Genomic DNA, 6,514 nt, shown 5'->3' on the forward strand with positions numbered 1-6,514 from the left:
AGGAAGGGGTTTGATTTCACCGTCTTGTTTGAGTTTCGGTTTGAAGAGATTCTATGTGGTGGGGACCACTGCAACGTATAACTCCCACGTGGCACTCCTTTAAGGTCACTTTTGTCGCTCACGTTCCCAATTGGATCTTCCATATTATTTTCTTTCCTTTTTTTTCTTTGCCATCCATTGCGCTCCAAAAAAAACCCACATTTTTTGGATTTATTATTTTCCTTTTCTTTTCTTTTCTTTTTTTTTTTTACCTTTTTTTTAATAAGTGGTTCAATTCAAATTAATTTATACATAATTCTATTTTGAGTATAGTTAATTAATTAATTAACTTCGCATTAATTTAACAGAATTAATATAACTATTTCTTTAATTTAATAAATCAATAATATTTACTGAAAATATTAATCAATTAACTACCAATATCTGATATTTAGTTAATTAATTAGGATCAAGATCACTTTAATTAAGTATAAATTTTTATTTTTTAAATAATTATAACTATTTATTTATTGATTATTTATAATGAAATAATTATTTTTTGGGATTAATTGGGATTAGATCATTCATTATAACATAACATAATTTTAAAACATTTTTCCAATATTTGTTATTAACCTATCATATTTTCTTCTATTTTTATTACTTTATTTTCTTTTTATTAAAATATACTTCTTTATATATATAATACCAAACTATAATTAATTAAAATTAGGCATCCTTTTATAACAAATAATAATCATATATTTATTTTATTTATTCATATTTATTAATAAAAATATATTTTTGTGTATCTGCCATTTTTTTTTATTAAGTGATGCAATATTCTTATTTTGAGATGGCACGTTATTGAGTTTTGTGCCTGTCTTTATAATATTTATTATATAGTATAAATGTTCATTTTGTCTTATTTAATAAATGATATTTAATTTCAATTTGATTATTGTACTAATATTTATAGTAAAAGTTTATATAATTTTATTAAATTTAAGATTATTGTTTAATAAATTTATATTATTCCTAATATATTTAATAAGGAATGAAAATAAATTAAAATTATTTTACTAATATTATTTAACAAAAAAAAAATTAACTAGCAACAAATGACTTAATAAAAATAAATTAATTAACGTTGTATTTTTTTTTTTTTTTTTTTGNATTATTTATTTATATAAAAAAAAATCGATAACATTTTCATGCGATATCAACAGTTTTTTTTTACCAGCATTTTATTATGAGACATTTTAAATGGATCCATATTTGAAAATTTAAGAAAATAAGTTTAAAATGTTTAAATTTAGGTTTAGAAAATATGAAAATAGAATTTAATTTAAAAATATTAAAGTAATTAATTATGTTATGGCGTTTTCTAATTAAACCCGGGTAACAAATAGGTAATTAATTCCTTTTTTTTTTTCGTTACATGTAAGTGGTATGGGAATAATAAATACAAAATTTAAATAATTAATACTCCTTGATAATTATTTTATTTTTTATTTTTAAAATTAAGTCCATAAACATTTTGTTATCTTACTCATATTAAATTTTAAAAAATTTTAAAAGTTTTTAAAAAGTAATTTTTATTTTTGAAACTTCATTAAGAATTCAAGGAGTTTTTTTTAATAAGGTACAAATCATAGTAACAAATATAAATATTAAAAATAAAAAAGATTATCCATATTTGAAAATCATATAGCTATATATAATAGAGCCCAAATTTTAAATCTCCAAATCTATTAATTGATTTAAAAAATGACAAATACGACATACTATTATTTGTCAATATCAGTATAAAAAGGTACTTTGAAGATCCTTATAGCAGAACCGACTTTTGGCTTTTTCTCTATTTTTTTATTTTTTTATTTTTTTTAAATAAACTGGTACCTGCTTACAGTTTTCTTGCGTGGATGATAAATTATTTTCTTTAAGTTTTTTTTATTAAAAAAAAAAAAAAAAAACAGATGAAATTAGTAACTGAGATTAGACAAATTTAGAAAGGACCGACTTAAAAAAACAGATGAGAAAGTCGTACACGAGATTAGACAAATTTATAAGTTATTCCATTTTCATAAACTAAAAATTTACTCTTGAGGTTGTTGGAGGAGGAAGGTCTTACATCTTCTGATTTAGGGACTGATCATGAGTTTATAAACAAATAATACTCTCTTCATCTGTAGGAGAGTTGTGTTTATTTAACAGAGGTATGTCAAGGTCAAATGTGATTATCCTGTCTTGATTTTGTGATCGATTTTTGAACGTAGACGACTATAACTAAGATTGTCACACACGTACACGTGGAAAGTAAAATAATAATTAAAAAAAAAATAATTTAAGAGACTAAAATGGCACCACTCCTTTATTTATACTAAATTTCTTGAGGCATATTATAAAAATTAACATTAAATATAAAGGATGGTGTGATAATAAGGAAAAGGCGTGTAGGCTGTAGTGTGTAGGGGTAAAATGGGGAAAAGGAAAGACAGAAAATAGACCCGGTCGAGTGGCGGCCAGTGTTGAGATTGCAGAACAAGTCCTTGCAACAAAAAAAAAAAGTGCTCCCGAAACGCGTCAGTAACGCGCTTGGTTAATGGTTTCTCCCTGAACGACACCGTTTTGAGGTCCAACGTCGGTTCTATATATACCTAACTAGTTAAACCGCACATTGAACCCACCCACCTTCCTCATACCTTCCCCTGTCTTCTCAACTGCAGTAAACAAGCCGTTCATTTTACAAAAAAAAAAAAAAAAAAAAAAAAAAAAAAAAAAAAAAAAAAAAAANTCCAAATGGCCGCCGCCACCGCCACCGCCACCGCCGTCGCTGTCACTACTCCTCGCTTGATCCCGAAACGTGGCGCAGTTCTCCGCCGTGTTCTTAAAAAGCTCTTCTTCTTCTGCATCTGCTCCGCCGCCAATCCGAAAGCTCCTCCACCACCACCGCCGCAATTCTCCTCCTCTTCCCGCGTTTTTCCTCGAAATTAAAAATTTTAAACGGAAGTGCCACAAAAAAATCTTCGTCTCTGCGTTGGATTTTGAAGCGGATTGACGAGAATTGAGAAAGGAGACGAGGTTGTTGTTGTTGTTGTTCTTGGCGCTTCTCTGCTTCGTAAATTCATCCTAATTTCATAATTTTTCAATTCACATTATTTACTTCTTTTGTTGTAAACTAGAAATTTTTTTTTTTATCTACATGTGGCCTTCACATTATTACTAATTTAGTTATTTTTTCCCTTTTAATCCAAATCCTTAAAATAAAAATAAAAATAAAAAAAAATTCCGGGAAAATGTGAAGAATTCCCGAGAAAATAAGAGGGAAATCAAAGGGAGTAAACGTGATGGAATTGGAGACTAATACATGTTTGACTCACAACTTGCTTTCTTACTAACCTCTCTCCTCCAATCTTTATTTAATTTTTATATATCACCTCTTATATTCATTTTCATCCACGCATATATTGTAACGTCCCGAGCTCAACAGGTACAATTTGCACTCTAACTAACACCTTTTTAACTATTGTGAATTTCTAGATTTTACGAGAGGTCTTAGAGTGATTTTCAAATCGGTGCACGAGAAAGAAATGTTCCAAATGCATCAAGGAACTTGACAATTTTTTTTTTTTCAAATGGTAAGTTAATAGAAATTTGGGTCAAAGTCAACTGGTGCAAAAAGGTAATTTTGCCCCCCACACACCACCTTGGGGTCGAGACAAACTTGCAAGAAAAGAAAAGAAAAAGAGAAGAAAAAAAAAGAGAGAGAGAGAGAAAGGAGGAGTTAAGGTTTTTAAGAAGAAGAAGGAGGGAGAAACGCCCAAACCCGAGGAGAACTCTCAATCTTAGATCTCCTACTAGAGCTACTTAGAGTATCAAGAGGGGTGGTCTGAACGTTGGATCGTTTCCGGCAAGAACACGAGGTAAGTCTGCGGCCTCTTTTGTTTCGAGATTTCACCATAGATCCGGGAGTTTTAGATGACTTAGATCTTAATAATAATCTAGTTGTAATACCTTAGGTGAGGAGTCTTGAAGATTTCGAAGGAATCGCGCCAAAAAATCGAGTCGGAAAACAAAATCGAGAATCGTCCAACTTCGGTAAGAAATTGAATTTTTCTCGATTTTCGACTTCATTTATTAAGCGTTGTGAATATAAAAAAATGCAATAAAAATATATTTGGATAGGTGTACTTTAGATCTTGAATTCTCGTGAAGGAATCGATTTAATTCGAGTTACGAATTGGAAAATAGGAAAATCCAAAATAAATAGGTTGATGTAGAACCCAACCCGTGCTCTGTGAAGCAAACCGACGACCTGTGGTCCAACCTGAAACCAACCGCCAGCCCCTGTACGATACGTGTCATGCCCAAAAAATTCGATGGGTAAGTCTAGCTCGCGCGTTGTCTGCGCTGACCGCGCCTACGCCCTGCGCATGAAGCCCGCGCGTAGGGGAGTGTGCCGGCGCGTGGGAGTTCCCCTGCAAGCGTGTGCAGGCGCGTGAGTGCCCTGTTTTCACCCATTTTTCGTCCCGATTCTAGTGCTATCTACTTTACTGTGAACTAGGTCACTGCATAGAAAATTCGTAATTTTCAGACTTCGTATGACTGTAAATCAAGCTTGGGAAGGCACGCGACACTTGTAAGTAACCACACGGAATTAGGAAGTAATACTTGTAGGGTGCACTTGGTTTTGCATGCATGCTAGAGCAAATTACTCCTAGGTGGCTAGATCTGATAATCTTCTGTACTTAGGAAATTAAATATATATCTGTTGGACTTGCTGCCCTAATGAGATTTCAAACCCGATGTTTGTATGCTTGTTGAACTATCTTATTACTGTTTTTATTTGTTCATAATATGTTGGCGGACGGGGGAAATTGTGTATCTGCACTCTGGGTGTTGATGGATGTTATCGCCCCGTTGAGTTTGTATGACTGTATGCATTGTTAACCATACATAAACTCATGTTGAATGATTGTGTGAACATATGATATGAATGATAAATTGTAGTGTTGTGTCATGCCTAGGTTGTACTCTTGCAGGGATTGAGAATGGTTAGATAGGGGACCCTCCTGATGTTATGGTCAGTGGTGTCATGAGGGATGCATAGAGGGAGAAACCGTTTAACCCTAGACTGTTATGGACTTGGAAGTCTTGAATGAGTGAATTTGGAAGCTAGACCCTAACTCAATAGTCTAAACTACCCTTGAGACATAGAGAACCACGTTAGGACCCCGAGGGGTAGAGAGATGACCTCTTAGTCGACAGTAGTTGGTATAGCGTTCGGGTATACTCCACTTCCCTTCCTACTCCAGTGTGGTACTGTTGAGCTAGGTGAGACGCCAGTTAGGGAGGTGTTACTCTTCCCTTCCTACTACGGTGTGGTACTATTGAGCTTGGTGAGACACCTGTTAGGGAAGTGTTACTCAGCGGTAGATCAACTACACCTGTTAGGGAAGTGTTACTCAGTGGTAGATCAACTACACCTGTTAGAGAAGTGTTACTCAGTGGTAGATCGACTACTCTGCATGGGGATCCGTCTTATGGTAAGATGTTGATCACGCGGGCGAGTTAAGGTTGCCTGCATGATGAGTCCGTCCTATGGAAGGATATTGACCATGCAGTGACTAATTCTTGTTGGGTTGTACGAGGGGTACATGTAGTTACGAAGGAGCACCTCATCCTCAAACGCTGCATACTGCTTCAAAGGTTGAGTCCTTCCACCCTGAATTGTGTATTGAGAGTACCGAGTCTCTAGGGTCTAGAGCATAGTTGGTGGTTCTCTCCTAAATTTGGAGGCGATTAAGAGCCTACAAGTAGATTGCTTACTGAGTATATTTTTATACTCACTCCATTTCCCTCTTTTTTTTCACGTCCGTGAATTTACACTTCGTGGTGATGGGGTGTTCGGGAGTTTGAAAGTCATAGAGGAAATGTCGACCCGGAGCGTCTGTCTAGTTTATTTTTGTGTAGTTGACATTCATTACATCATGTACCCTAATCCTTTTTCTCCATTATATACTTTGTTTTCCTTTTCTTACTTGAACGGTTTGAAACTCGCGAGGAAATTTTATACTTAAATTTTTTTTGTACCTTGTTTTCTTCTACTTTCATGCATTGCATTGTCGGTTGAGTCACTCCGGATAACTTCGATGCGTCGAAATTCTGGGGAGTGATATATATATATATATATATATATATATATATATTGACAATTTTAAAATTGAAAAGTGTTATTTTTAGAATAAATTTCAAAGTAAAAATGAAACTTTATAAAATTTAATTTAAAATGGTCAGTCAACTTAAACTCACTCGTATGTTCGATGATGTTTGAACCATTCAAACTTCATTTGCAATTAACTCCATCACTTCGGTCAACAAAGTCCAAGAGATTCCCCTCTTGCTTTTAACAATATATATTATTTTTAATTCTAAACAATTATATATTTATTTTATTTGTCCCTTCAATTTTTTTTAATATTTATTTAAAATTTCATCGATAAAGTCAAGTCTCGAAATTAACACTTCAAGT

At 33.0% G+C, this 6,514-nt stretch overlaps 1 long non-coding RNA gene across 1 annotated transcript; it reads left to right on the plus strand.

Annotated features, from left to right (window-relative positions):
• The first annotated feature begins 3,745 nt into the window (after positions 1 to 3,745).
• LOC111808963 lies at positions 3,746 to 4,800 on the plus strand. Its single transcript, XR_002817163.1, has 2 exons — positions 3,746 to 3,905; positions 4,002 to 4,800. It is a non-coding gene; the product is annotated as an uncharacterized LOC111808963 (long non-coding RNA).
• The last annotated feature ends 1,714 nt before the right edge of the window (positions 4,801 to 6,514 follow it).

This window comes from Cucurbita pepo, chromosome LG13, assembly GCF_002806865.2.
Source record: "Cucurbita pepo subsp. pepo cultivar mu-cu-16 chromosome LG13, ASM280686v2, whole genome shotgun sequence".
Taxonomy (NCBI): Eukaryota; Viridiplantae; Streptophyta; class Magnoliopsida; order Cucurbitales; family Cucurbitaceae; genus Cucurbita; species Cucurbita pepo.